The sequence below is a fragment of the Sorex araneus genome, chromosome X, assembly GCF_027595985.1.
Source record: "Sorex araneus isolate mSorAra2 chromosome X, mSorAra2.pri, whole genome shotgun sequence".
NCBI lineage: Eukaryota > Metazoa > Chordata > Mammalia > Eulipotyphla > Soricidae > Sorex > Sorex araneus.
Genome location: NC_073313.1, coordinates 149,766,053 through 149,781,587, shown reverse-complemented (window position 1 = coordinate 149,781,587; position 15,535 = coordinate 149,766,053). Strand labels below are relative to the sequence as shown.

The window sequence follows — 15,535 nt, the reverse complement described above, 5'->3', positions numbered from 1 at the left end:
TGTAGTATGCTCAAGAGAGAACATGGGCTTCTCCAAAGGTAAAGAGAGCTCCTACACACATCCCAGCATTAGATATGGAAGCATGAAAGTACACATCTCAAGAGGGGAGATGCAGGCAACACATGTGTTCAGGTGCCACATGTGCTTAGCCATGTAGGCGGAAGCAACAAATGGGCTTGGGCAGCATTGTGCGCCCTTCTTTGTTCATGGTGATTTTTATAGGGTTTTTCCAAGGTGCCCCATGTGAGGCTTTCTGGCAAGGTTGTTTCCAAGGGGGTAGAGTTGGGAGTAGTCTTATTTTTGCTGGATCTTCTCCAGCTCAGTGGAGGGTGGGTCCGGCCTTCTCCTGGTGATGTTGGTGGGCCCCATGGGTGACTTTTGTGAAGCGGGAAGGAGAAAGAATTTCTCCCCAACCGCCTCTGCCACCAGGGACCCAGGGTTACTGGGTTCTTGTCTCCCCTTGCAGAAAGGAATTTCAGGAGTAGACAAGCAGTGAAGTAAATATATTTTATTTGGAAGTTTTGTTAAGGTGTGGACGGGGAGAGAGAGAGAGAGAGAGAGAGAGAGAGAGAGAGAGAGAGAGACACTCAAGAGAGAACACGGGCTTCTCCAAGGGCAGAGACAGTCCCTACACACATCCTAGCACTAGACACGAAAGCATGAGAGTACACATCTCAAGAGGAGAGATGTGGGCGACACATGTACTCAGGCACCACATGTGCTCGGCCACATGGGCACAAGCAGCACATGGGCTTGGGCAGCATATGTGCACCCTTCCCTTGTTCAAGGTGGTTTTTATAAGGTTTCTCCAACCTGCCCCCACGTGGGGCTTCTATGTGTTCCTTTCCTTTGTTCAGGGTGGCTTTTATTGGCTCTTCTTGGTTGTCTTGATCCAGGCTTTGTCTTGATCGGGGGTTGTCTTGATTCGGAATGTTCTGAAGTCTTCTTGGGGCTGAATCACTAAAGTTAATTGGATTAAGGGAGAGGTCTGAGGGTTTGAGGAACTTCTTGGGGATGGTTCCAATCTCCTCAGGGTCTGTAGAAGGTCTTATCAGGTCTGTTTTCTGTATCCACATGGTGGATCAGTCTTAGGATTTTCTTCCAAGAAGTTCTGTTGACCTAAGTTTTTTGTTGCCGAGGGCCTTTCCCTGTCTACTTGCCTAAGTAGACACGAAAATTAATGAAACTTGACTGGTGCTGGAGAGATAGTGCAGAGGGTAGGGTGTTTGTCTTGCTTACCAGGGTTCAATTCCTGGCATCCCACATGTTTTCCCTGAGCAGCATCAGGAGTAATTTCTGAGTGCTGAGCCAATGTGAGTGCCAATGTGAGACCAAAAAGCCAAAAAGCAAACAAAACAAAACAAAACAAAAATCCAACCCTCAAAAACCCAGACAATATAAAAGAGAATATGAAAGACAGAATAAAACTGACAGAATGCAAAAAGACAGTAAAAAGAGAGAAAAGCATGGGTCTGATGGCATTAGGGTCTGGAGTTGATAATTTCCCCCTCTCCGAACCTGCACAAAGAGTTTGGCCAGTAATGTAACACACAAGCGGAGTTTATTAAGCCAGCTAGCTGGGGTCAAGTTCCTAGGCACGCAGGCCCAAGCAAGATGACGAACAAGGAAGAAGCCGCAAGTTTTATAATCAATGCTTACATCATAGCCCACGCTTATAAATTCAAATAAAAGCGTAAGTGAAAATTGCAAGTTTCATAATTCAGAAGAAAACATAATTTCAAATAGTACAAACAAATAGTTACAGATAGGTCATCGAGACATGTTTTCAGAACATTCTGGCTGCTGCCCGCACCACCTGCATCCCTTGTATAGATAGCGGATAGTAATTATGAAACTATTTGCCAAGGCCGAGTTTTCAGCCCAGTTGTCCTTCCCTTGCAGATGGCCGGAGGGAGAAGCGGGGTTTTAAGAAAAACAAAAAGGCTTAAGTAAAACAAGACGTGAAGTAGGAACTGGGCCTGATAGAGTTGCTCTTGCCCTGCTCCATGTCCAACAATGGGTCTGGAGGCTTTCAGCCTCCATTCTTGGTCACTTTTCTCTGCATATTGCTTAAACCAACAATTATCAGAAGAAAGTGGGTAGGGCATTTGCCTTGCACGTGGTCGACCCGGGTTCGATACTTCCATCCCTCTCTCGGAGAGCCCAGCAATCTACCGAGAGTATCCCGCCCACATGGCAGAGCCTGGCAAGCTACTCGTGGCATATTCAATGTGCCAAAAACAGTAACAACAAGTCTCACAATAGCGACTTTACTGGTGCCCGCTCAAGCAAATTGATGAGCAAGGGGATGGCAGTGATACAGTGATGTTAATCTAACCAGTTAAAACTTTTACATATTCTAGAAAGCTAAGTGCCCTTTATCTAAAAGACCCTAAACAATCTTAGTCTATGCTCACCTGCAGTTATTTGCAGCAGGTGGTTATTTGTTACTTATTCTATTCTTTCCTATTACATTCTTTCCTGGGTGCATTTTCATCCCCCCAATTTAATTTTTATTAAAGTATTGTGATTTACAAAGTTGTTCATAATTGGGGTTTAGATATAGAGTGTTCCATCACAGATCCTGCCACCAGCGTCAACTTCCCTCCAATCTTGAATGAATTTTTGCAAACCGTTTGAGTTCTGTTACCTAAACTCTATTACCCTTTGTATTCTATTACCTAAATTTGGGTACATATTCCATCCTTGGGTTTTTTGCTAGGGTCAAGAATTCACACATGTAACCTCAAGTAGATTTGTGAAAATTAGAACTCTGATATTGGACTATTTGCTTTGAAATCTTTGTTGTTAAGATTATTCACTCATCCTCATTGAAAAATGGTCTGGTTTGCGAGAATATATATTTAGAATGGGCTGTGTGATTTTCACTTTAATTCTTTTTCATTATTGATGTATTTGACATATAGCAAAATTATAACCTAGCAATGTTAGCTAACAAGACACCAGACATCTCACATATTGACTGTGTGTATTGATGTTTGTGACCTTTAAGATCTACTCTCTTTGAAACTCTTAAGTATACATTGTTATTAACCATGCTGTCACCATGCTATGCACCAGAATTTAATCTGATTATTATTGACACTTTAATTACCTTCCATTTTTTCCACTTTCTGACATGGGACACCACCAAACTACTCTTTTTCAATGGGTTTTGCTTTTTTAAAGATTCCATGTTATACGTGTAATTGATGTTGATGGGGTCCCGGGGTGACTTATGTGAAGTGGGAAGGAGAGAGGTGGCAGCTTCAAAGGAAATCTGCCATTTTCTGTGTCCAGTTCGGCCACCTGGGAAATGGCTGGGAATATCTAGGACTGTGATCCTGCTCCTTGCAGGAAAGGAAAGTCAGTCCTAGACCTTATCCAGGCCTCTTGGGTTCTTGCCTTTCTCTCAGAAAATAAATTCAAAAGACAAGCTGTGAAGTGAAACAAACAGGTTTTATTTGGAAGTTTGGGACAAGACAAAGGGTATGGGTGGAGAGGGAGAGAGAGAATGAGAATATAATGTGCTCAAGAGAACAAGGGCTTATCCAGACTGGAAGAGCCCCACTACACATTCCAGAATAAAGGTATGAAAGTACACATCTCAAGAGGGAAGAAGTGGAGGACACTTGTGCTTGGGCACCACATGTGCTCAACAGCAACACAAAGGCACAAGTAACACATGGGCTCAGGCAGCATATGCCCGTGCTTCTTTTGTTCAAGTGAGTTTTTGTGAGGTTTCTTCTTACCCGCCCTAGGTGGGGCTTTCTACCTAGGTAAGAGTCCATTGCTATGGTAGTTGTTTTAGGGGGTAGAGTTGGGAGCAATTGATAATCATCTTTGAAATTCCTTTCCTGGCCTTTATTCCTGCTGCAGCTTCCACTGGGAAGGGGATCCCACCTTTCTGTGCCTATGCTGGCTCCAAGTCAGGCTCCACAAGGTGTGTTTTCTCCTACTCTTTTTTTTTCACTTTTAAAAAATGTTATTGAATCACTGTGAGATACAGTTACAAGCTTTAATGTTTGAGTTACAATCATACAATGATCAAACACCCATCCCTACACCTGTGCACTTTTCCCACCACCAATGTCCCTAGTATAAGCCCCTTTCTCAGCCTCTCCCTGCCTCCATGTCTGACAATTTCCCTCATACTCTCTCTCTACTTTTGGGCATTATGGTTTGCAATACAGATACTGAGAGGTTATCATGTTTGGTACTTTGTGTACTTTCAGCACACATCTGCCATCCCAACCGATCCCTCAAACCTTCATTTCCTTAGTGATCCCTTCTCTATTACAGCTGCCTTCTCCCCAACCCCCCACACCCGCTTATCCGCTCATGAGGCAGGCTTCCAACTATGAAGTAGTTTTCCTGGCTCTTGTGTCTATTGTCCTTGAGTGTCAGCTTCATGCTATCTTATTATTTTTTTATTTATTTTTTTTCATTTATCTATTTATTTATTTATTTATTTATTTATTTTTTATTAGTGAGTCACTGTGAAGGTACAGGTACAGATTTACACATTTTCATGCTTGTGTTTCCCTCATACAATGTTCGAGAACCCATCCCTTCACCAGTGTACATTCTCCACCACCAATGAACCCAGTGTCCCTCCCAACCTCCAATGGCATCCCCCCCCACACAGCCCACCCCACCTCTGTGGCAGGGTATTCCATTTTGTTCTCTTTCTCCTTTTGGGTGTTGTGGTTTGCTATCGGTGTATTGAGTGACTATCGTGTTCAGTCTCTAGTCTACTTTCAGCACACATCTCCCTTCCCAAGCGGGATCTCCAATAACATTTTACTTGGTGTTCCCTTCTCTATCTGGGTTGCCCTTACCCCAGCATGTGAGGCTAGCTTCCATGCCACGGAGCCAACCTTCTGGTATTATATATTGCTATTCTTGGGTGTTAGTCTCCTACTCTCTTATTTTATATTCCACAGATGAGTGCAGTCTTTCTATGTCTGTCCTTCTCATTCTGACTCATTTCACTTAGCATGATACTTTCCATGTTGATCCACTTATATGCAAAGTTCATGACTTCATCTCTTCTAATAGCTGCATAGTATTCTGTTGTATAGATGTACCAAAGTTTCTTTAACCAGTCATCTGTTCTCGGGCACTCAGGTTTTTTCCAGATTCTTGCTATTGTATGCTTACATACAATAGCTTTGATGAACATATAAGTGCAGATGTCATTTCCACTATACTTTTTTGCTTCTCTGGGATATAGTCCCAGAAGTGGTATTGCTGGATCAAGTGGTAGCTCAATTTCTAATTTTTTGAGAAGTGTCCATATTGTTTTCCAAAGGAGCTGAACCAGTCGGCATTCCCACCAGCAGTGTAGAAGGATCCCTTTCTCCCCACATCCTCTCCAACAGCAGTTGCTTTTGTTCTTTTGGATGTGCCATTCTCCGTGGTGTGAGGTGGTATCTCATGGTTGTTTTGATCTGCATCTCCCTGATGATTAGTGATGCAAAGCACTTTTTCATGTGCCTTTTGGCCATTTGTATCTCTTCCTTGGAAAAGTTTCTGTTAATTTCTTCGGCCTATTTTCTGATGGGGTTGGATGTTTTTTTCTTATAGAATTCAACCAGTGCTTTATATACCCTTGATATCAATGCCTTATCGGATGGGTATTGGGTGAATATCCTTTCCCATTCTGTAGATTGTCTTTGTATTCTGGTTACTGTATCTTTTGCGGTGCAGAAGCTTCTTAGTTTAATATAGTCTCATTTGTTTATCTCTGTTTCCAACTTCATGCTATTTTATACTCCGCAAATGAGTGCAGTTGTTCTGTGTCTGTCCCTCTATTTCTGACTCATTTCACTTAGCAAGATACTCTCCATGTCTATCCACTTATAAGCAAATTTTATGACTTAATCTTTCCTAACAGCTGCATAGTATTCCATTGTGTAGATGTGCCAAAGCTTCTTTAGCCAGTCGTCTGTTCTCGGGCACTTGGGTTGTTTCCAGATTTTGGCTATTGTGAACAATGCTGCAATGCGCATGTAGGTACAGATGTCATTTCTACTGTGCTTTTTTGCACCCTCGGGATATATTCTCAGAAAAGATATTGCGGGATCATAATATGGAAGCTCAATTTCTAGATTTTGAGGGAATGTCCATATTTTTTTCCAGAAAGACTGCACCAGCTGGCATTCCCACCAACAGTGAAAGAGCATCTCTTTTTCCATACATCACACCAGCACTGGTTGCTTTTGTTCTTTTGAATGTGTGCCAGTCTCTGCGGTATGAGATAATATCTCATTGTTGTTTTGATTTGCATATCCCTGATGATTAGCGATGTGGAGCATTTTTTCATGTGCCTTTTGGCCACTTGTGTCTCTTTTTTGAGGAAGCTTCTGTCCATTTCTTCTCCCCATTTTTGATGGGGTTGGAGGTTTTTTTCAGGTACAATTCTACTGGTGTCTTGTATATTGTGGATATTAATCCCTTATCTGATGGGTACTAGGTAAATATTCTTTCCCATTCCTTGGGCTCTCTCTGTAGTTTGGTCACTGTTTCTTTTGAAGTGCAGAAACTTTTTAGTTTGATGTAGTCCCATTTGTTTATGTTTGTTTCAACTTGCTTGGTCAGTGTTTTTTCATCCTTAAAGATGCTTTTAGCTTCGGTGTCATGAATGTTCTGCCTACATTTTCCTCCATGTACCCTATGGATTCATGAGGTCTTTAATCCATTTTTATTTGATGTTTGTGTCTGGCATTAGACAGAGGTCAGAGTTCATTTTTTGCAGGTAGCTGTCCAGTTTCCCCAGCATCACTTGTTGAAGAGACTTTCCTTGTTCAACTTCACATTTCTTGCTCCTTTGTCAAAGATTAAGTGATCATATATTTGAGAGTTCGTGACAGAATACTCAACTCTGTTACATTGTCTGTGGGTCTGTTTCTAGCCCAGTATCATGCTGTTTTAATTACCACTGCTTAGTAGTACAGTTTGAAGTTGGGGAAGGTGATGCCACCCATCTTTTCCCCAAGGATTGCTTTAGCTATTCATGGGGGTTTATTGTTCCATAAGTTTTTTCCTAGTCTTTTTTTTTTCGCTTTTTGGGTCACACCCAGCGATGCACAGGGGTTACTCCAGGCTCTCCACTCAGGAATTACCCCTGGTGTTGCCCATGCGATCATATGGACTGCTGGGAATCAAACCCAGGTCGGCCGCGTGCAAGGCAAATGCCATACCTGCTGTGCTATTGCTCAACCCTGGTTTTTCCTAGTCTTAAGGCTATTAGTTTTATTACTACCTGGGGGAATTGATTGCCATGGTGGGGCCCTTCCCTATTTACCTCTCTGTTTGCTTCAGAATCATACAGTGAGATCTTACAATATTTGTCTAAGTGGGATGCTTGGCATTCCACTTAGCATAATGCCTCAAAGCATATTCCTTATGTCAGAAATGGAAACATTTTCTTCTTTGTGACTTAATAATACTCTACAGTGTTTTCCATAATAGCTCTGTTAATTTATTTATATTCACATTCCCCTTTTTCCATATACTTGCCAGCCGTCATCTCTTTTTTTCTTTATAGTAATTCTACTAAGTGTGAGATAACTCACACTGTAGTATGAATTTGGTAGACTCCCCAGGGGTGGCTTATGTGAGGCTGGTAAGAGACAGTTGCTCTCTTCCAATCCACCTCTGCCACTCTGAGGCCATCTAGGAAGGCTGTGACTGGTAAAGTCTTCAGATGAGCCCCTGCATGACCAGAACCCTGCCAGCTCCACCAGATGACTGTCAAGCCACACCTGGCATCCTTTGGATCTTCTCAGCATAGTAGTTAGTCCCCATCACTGAGATTTATCTTGGGGAGTCATAGACTCAAACTAGAGTGAGGAAGTACTCTTTGCAAGAAAGGAAAATTAGTCCTAGACCTGACCCAGGGTCTTTAGGTTCTTGCCCTAGCTCTCAGAAAGGTATTTTAGGAGTGGACAAGCAATGAAGTAAAAACAGATTTTGTTTGGAGGGCTTTTGATGAAGGAGAAGGAGGGAGAGCAAAGTGAGAGAGCAAATGAATTCAAGAGAGAATGTGGGCTTCTCCAAAGGCAGAGAGAACCCCTACAAACATCCCAGCATTAGATATGAAAGCATTAAAGATATAAAGCATTAAAGATATAAAGTACATCTTAAAAAGGAAGAGGTAGGTGCCACATGTGTTCGGGTGCCACATGTGCTTAGCCATGTGGGCACAGGCAGCACATGGGCTCAGGCAGCAGATACAAGCACTTCTTTTGTTCATAGTGGCTTTTATAGGGTTTTCTAACCTGCCTCCATGTGGGGCTTTCGAGCGAGGGTCTATTGCTATGGTGGTATTCAAGGATTACCTTGAAATGAGGATTTAGAATTACCTTGTATTTAATCCTAAATATCTAATTTAGGATTACCTTGTGCCTTCTTTGAAATTTCTTTCCAGGCCTTTTGTTTCTACTGGAGCTCCTCTTAGAAGGGGTCCACCCTTCTTTGGGTCCGTTACTGGCACTAGGAAGATTTTATCAAGCTAAGGCCTTAACTTTTGTAGCTTCAGGGCTATTTGGATTTTCGACTTCTATCTATCTGCCTGACTCAAGTATGGTTTTATATTTCCCTAACAAATGAACATTTTTTTTCATGTACCTGTTGGAGTTTGAACACCTACTTCAGGGGCTGGAGTGATAGCACAGTGGGTAGGGTGTTTGCCTTGCATGCGGCCAACCCGGGTTTGATCCCCAGCATCCCGTATGGTCCCCTGAGCACCGCCAGGAGTAATTCCTGAGTGCAAAGCCAGGAGTAACCCCTGTGCATCGCCAGGTGTGACCCAAAAAGAAAAAAAAATACCTACTTCAACAAATTATCTATTTAGGTTATTGCCTATTTTATTAAATAGTCCTTTTTGTTGCTTTGAGTTGTATAAATTCTTCATATATTTTAGTAATTAGTCTTTTATCAGATATGTGGTCTTACAAATATTTTCTTCTATTTAATGGATTGCCTTTTTTCTTTTCCATTTGCTGTTGAAGCTTGTATTTTGTTTCTTCACACTTGTTTATTTTTCATTTTTTTGCTTATGTCTTGAGTGTCATGACTGTAAAACCACTGAAATCCTATACCAAGATTTACCCTATACTTATATTTTGTTACATATGGTTTATTTCTATTTATATAGTTATATATATAAATATACATTCACAATATCTTTATATGTATAGATTGTTCCTGCTGAACCATTTGGAGGTAACTTGCAAGCATCATTGCACTTCAGCCCCAAAGCCCAAAGAAGCATCTCTCTTTTTTGAGGGTTTGGGGGCTCTCTATGGTGATCTCAAGTGGTATTCAAAGTGGTTATTCATTGCGTGTAGGACCCTAAATGCAATGCTGTTTGGACTCTGCAGTTCCAGGATCATTAGGACTACTCCGGTGCTGTTTGGGGGCTTCTAGACCCCAGATGTTTGTGAGTCAATATTATGGTACTGGTGGTTAAAACTGGATGACTAATTGCTGTACTATCTCCAGAGCCTTCCCTTCAAGTATATATAGCTTAAGATCAAGGTGTTTCTTTTTAACACTTATAGAAGTTTAATATTGATACAATATTGTTATCTAATATACTTAAATATCAGTTGTATTACAGTATTCCCTTTGGGGAATCATTTCTGGTGTTGCTTAGGGGCACTTCTGGTTCTATGCTCAGGGGTCGCTCCTGACTTCTGGGTCAGGAGGAGCACTTATGAGACACTGGGAATGAAACGGGGATTGGGTGCAGGCAAGGCACCTCCGTATTCTCTCTCTCTCCAGCCTCTCTTTATTGTTTTGTGTGTTGATCCAGGTCCAGTCAAGGATTAAACTTGTTTATATTTTAAAATATTTATTAATGTTTTGGTTTTTGGGCCATACCTGGTGGGGCTCAGACCTTGCCTGTGGCTCTGCACTCATGGATCACTCTTGAAAGTGCTCACGGGACCATATGATTGCCAGGGATTGAACTGAATTGGCCACGTGCAAGGCAAAACACCCTACCCACTGTACTACCACTCTGGCTCCAAAATATATTTTCTTTTAAAAATAATTTTAAAGAGTAATTTTAAGTGCATGGCAAAATTGAGAGAAAAACAGAAGATTTTTCATATAACTCCTGCCCCTATATGTAGCCTTATCTGTTAGCATAACAGAGGCATTTTACTATCAGCATTATCTATTATTGACATTCCATACCAAAGTACTGCTTGTTACTTTGAAATATAATCATACAAGGTCCATAATTTTTAATCACCCTTAGTTTTAAATGTTCTGTAACAACATGTCTGGTATTAAACATGGGTCTATATAGAATTAAACCAAATGTTTTCATTGCCTTGAAATTTTTTATGTTCTGCCTCTTCATCAAGCACTTTATTAATAGTCTCCTCTTTACTGACTTTAAAACTCTTTACTCTCTTTATAGTTTTATGTTTCAATTGGTAGAATAGTTATGGTTAGAATCTACTTTATCTATCCTTTTCACTTTGTCTTCTTATGTTTAATAGCATTTAGGGTTCCTCCATGTCTCCCCATAGCTTGCTATTTCATTTCTTTTTAGTGCTAAATAATGTTTCATTATCAGGATGGGCCTATTAATCCATTCCCCTACTCAAGGATTTCTTGGTTGATTCTAAATTTTGACATTTACAAATAAAGCTGGTATTATGGAACTGGAGTGGGTACAAGCAGGTGGGGCACGCAGCCAACCTGAGTTCAGTTCCCAGCATTACATATTACCTGAGCCTTGCCAGGAGTGATTTCTGAGTTCTGCACTGCTGGGTTCAACATTGAGTTCAATGCTGCTCCCCAAAATCTGTGTATCTATGTGCAGGTTTTTGTATGCACATAATTTCCACTCCTTTCGGAATATATCAAGAAATGTGTGTATATGTATGTATGTATGTATGTATGTAGAGTTATACAGACACGTGCATTTTGTTAACCATTTGACTTCATGACTCTTACATTTTGGATTATAATTTCAAGAACAACTTGCCCATTTTACCAATTATGCTATAAATATCCTATTAGCTAAAAAGGCAAAAAAGAAAATCTGGCTCATAATCACACGCTTCATATTGCTGTCATATCTTCTCAGTTTTCTTTAATCTACAATCTTTTCATTATCTAAGAAAAAGATACTTTTGAAGATTGTAAGTTATCTTATAGAATGCCATTCATTTTAAATTTGTCTAATGTTTCCACATGACTAGATTCAACTTATGTACTTTCTATAAGGAACACCACTAAAATTATGTTTTGTCCTTAGTTCTTTGACCTTAGGAAGCTCATTGTGTCATTTTGTTCTATAACTTTACCTTTTATTTTCATGTTATATAGTGCTGTTCAGAAGGTTTTGAAATGTAAAACTTTTCTGTGCCCTTTTTTGATTTCATGGATAGCTAGACAGATATATTTTACTTTCCTTTAGGAGACTCATATTTTTGACACATGTAGAATTATAATTTATAAATATGGAGCAATAGCACAATGGGTAGGGCATTTGCCTTGCACACAGCCGACCTGGGTTAAATTCCTCCGTCCCTCTCGGAGAGCCTGGAAAGCTACCAAGAGTACTCCGCCCGCACGGGAGAGCCTGGCAAGCTACCCGTGGCATATTTGATATGCCAAAAACAGTGACAACAAGTCTCACAATGGAGACGTTACTGGTGCTGGCTCAAGCAAATTGATGAACAATGGGACAACAGTGCTACAGACAGTGCTACATGTACAGAGTCTCCATATTTTTCTTTTTTTTTAATTTATTTTATTGAATCACCAAGTGGAAAGTTACAAAGTTCTCAGGCTTATATCTCAGTTACACAGTGCTCAAACACCCATCCCTTCACCAGTGCCCATATTCCACCACCAATAAAAACAAGAACAAAAGCAAAAACAAAACAAACAAACAAACAAAAAAACAGTATACATCCCACCCCTCACCCCCCAACCCACCCCGTACGTGAGTGATAATTTCACTTCCTTTTCTCTTTACCTTGATTACATTCCAGATTTCAACACATAACTCACTATTGTTAGAGTTTCAAAACAGACTCACTATTTTTTTGGAATTTATCCCCTAAGAATACAGCTCTATTAACAGGGAAATATTTGATAATAAGTTTTCCACTGATGAGAATGAAGAGATAAAAGCGCGGTTTACAATTTTTGTATTATAGTAATTAAGTCTGCGAAGATTTAAGTTTGAAAATGAATCATTTCCCTTCCTGGAACAGCATGTAGCCAAAGTTAGTTCACAGTCTCCATACATGGGTGCAAGCACTTGCTGGAACCCCAATTCCTAAAGCTGTCTCTGGTTCCCGCTCATTCCACATCCACCGGCTCTGCAGAGGCATGGGCACCCGGGCCGAAAACCCGGCCGGCCGGAGCCGAGCACCGGCCCCGGCTCGAGTCTCCATATTTTTCTTTGTGAGGTCAGCTAGTTATTACTTCTCATTACATAAAGAATTTATGCTAGTTTAGGTAGATCATATTTGTTTATTTTGGGGCCTGAGCCCATGGTGCTCAGGGTTTACACTTGACTCTGTGCTCAGGGATCACTCTTGGCAGTACTTGGGGGACCATATGTGGTATTGGAAATCAAAATGACATCAGCTGCCTGCAAGGCAAATAAGTGTCTTTACCCTATACTGTCTACCTGGCCCACAAGATTGATCTGTTTTAGGGGGCTGGGACACACATGACTCTGCACTCAGGGATAGATCACTCCTGACCTGGTGGACTCAGGGAATGATGATAGAAATCTGATCAGCCACATGCAAGTCAAGTGCCCTAGCAGCTGTGCTATCTTTCTGATCCCAAGATTGATCATTTTTAAAGGAATATATAATATGATCAAATTACTTTTCTTGGAAATCTTAAGTTCTGATATGCTATCATATCCTCTCAGTTTTTTCCTTAGAAATGGAAAAAGCTTTTTTGCATGAATTCTGTGTTAGTTTTCTATTATTAAAGCAAACCTATCATAAATGTAGGACTTTAAGGAACATATTTATCATATGTAAATGAAAGATTTAATATAAATTTCATTGGATACAGATCAAGATTTTGGCAGATTCCTTTCTGGGTGCTCTAGGTAAGAATGTCAATCTTAATAATTTGATTTTTGGCAGAGTTCAAGTCCATGTGACTGTAAATTTGTGATCCCTGTTTCCTTTCTGTAAACTGAGGGCCATTCCAGCATCTAGAGGCCACCTGCATTATTTGAACATTTATCCCTTTGTCCATCTTCAGGCCAATGATAGGTTGACTCTCACAGAACATCATCATTTAATTTTCTTATGAGAGATATAAGCATTAACATGTGCATTATCTAGTGTATGTATAAGTTTGAATAAAACTTAAAAATAAGGGTTGGAGATATATTACAGTGGTTAAAGTGCTTTCTTGCACACAACCAGCCATAGTAATTCCTGGCACTATATATGGTCCTCTGAGCACTGCCATCTATGATCCTTGGGCATAGAGCCAGGAGGAAGCCCTGAGCATTGTTGAATGTGGCCCAAAACCCTTCTCACAAAAGATATGGTGAATTTAAGATTATTTTTCTCCTAAGAACAATTATACTACTTATATTTGGCGGTTATATTTGGGGAAATGAGAACCAGAAGCAACCTTATGTTGTAAGAAAACCTTTACTGAGTCACAAAATCTATGTCCAGATACATTTTTTCCTGTTAATACTTCTTCATTTGATCAACTTGCAGCTAGTCATTGAACTGAGTCCAATTTTCATGTCTATAAGTGAGCGAACAAATATGTGTCACACTTAATTTATCTATTAAGGTCAAAATAGAAGGACTATGTGCAGGTAACTGTTGGCCTCCAAGGGAATTTTTATTCTAACCACAGATTATATATGTATATATATTTCATGTATAATATGTATGTATATATAACGTTTTTGATCATCACAAATACAAAGTTGTTTGTGATTGGATTTCATTGCTTCTCAACATTTTGGCTAAAATCAAATGTAAGGGGGTATGGTGCTGCCAGCAGGTCAACCTGTACCTGTGGGACGAGTGCATCGACAGCCTGATGGTGCCTTCAGGCTTCCTGATATTCCAAAATTGCCGCTGTGCCTTTGGCCAGACCCTGACAACTTGGAGCCAAGTTTACCAAGAAATTAAACAGCCAAAACTTAGGTATGTGGGAGACACACAAACCACCTCCAGTTCAGCTATATAAGCTCATTTATTGGCCTTATTTCAGTGACCCATAAATCTTGAAAGAGGTCAAAAAATGCAGTTAGGGAGGTAGGCGGGAACCCTTGACTGAGCTCTCCAGGCCTGCTTGGATTGGGACTGGCCTCCTCCCCCCAGGTCCCCAGTTTTCCAGTAGCTTGGCAGTCAAACCCACACACAAACTGCCACCCCCACCCCCCACCATGTAATCATATCAACGGCCAAGACCCAGGGATTATAAACTAAAACTTCTGGAAGAGAGCCCCGAAGAATGTCCTGACCCGAGCCAGGCTGTCTTCACCAGGGGCGCCTCAGAGATGGGCGGGTTGAGTTTCCCTCCCCACTGCAAACAGAACTCCAGTAGCTGAAAACCTTTCGAACTCAACCACTGCCATGCTCAAGGCCACTCTCCACACACTCGGACAAGCCTCACCCGAAAGGGGATGAGCCTCACCCAAGACAGGATAAACCTCACCAGAGAGAGTGGACCAGCAGGAAAACCCGGGTATGCGGGACCCGTGACTGAGATCCCCAAGCCCCCTTGGATTGGGACTTGGCCTTCTCCCAGGTCTTCCAGAAGCTTGGCAGTCACACCCACAAACTGCCCCCTCCCCAGCCATGTAATCTCATCAACTGGCAAGACCCAGAAACTACAAACTAAAGCTCCTTGAAGAGAATGACACAGAATTTCCTGGACAGTATATTCTATCCATAACAAGCAATACAAATCTTTTAGCATTGCTTTTTCAGCAGGTTTGAGTGGTGGTGAGACTGGTGTTGAAATATCGAATGTAACCAAAATAGAGAGAGAGTATGGGGGAAATTGTCTGACACACAGGCAGGGGAAGGGTTGGAATGGGGGTCGGGGGTGGGGGAAATCCTGGGGATTTTGGTGGTGGAAAATGTGCACTGGTGAGGGGATGGGTGTTTGATGATTGTATGACTGAAGCTCAAACATGAAAGCTTTGTAACTATCTCACGGTGAATCAAAAAAAAAAGAGGAAGTGCTCGCTTTGGCAGCACATATACTAAAATTGGAACGATACAGAGAAGATTAGCATGGCCTCTGCGCAAGGATGACATGCAAATTCATGAAGTGTTCCATATTTTTTTTGAAAAAAGGGGGAGAAATAATAATAATAAAATAAAATTCATATTCAGAGTAATGTGGAGTTCATGCCCAATTCAATCAGCTTAATCAATGGCTGAATAAATAGCAGTACATTATAAAAAATAAAATAAAATAAAATGTAGTATGATTGTGTTTCAATCATACAGTTTTTCATCACCAGTGCACATTGCACATTTTCTGC

General features: G+C 41.0%; 1 protein-coding gene and 1 non-coding gene across 4 annotated transcripts in view; both read left to right on the top strand.

Moving 5' to 3' along the window:
• NBDY (negative regulator of P-body association) overlaps positions 1-15,535 on the top strand; it is a 145,777-nt gene that overhangs the window by 7,468 nt on the left and 122,774 nt on the right. The gene's annotated exons all lie outside the window — the stretch shown is intronic.
• On the top strand, positions 15,227-15,333 carry LOC129400403 (U6 spliceosomal RNA). The gene has a single exon (XR_008627646.1). It is a non-coding gene; the product is annotated as a U6 spliceosomal RNA (small nuclear RNA).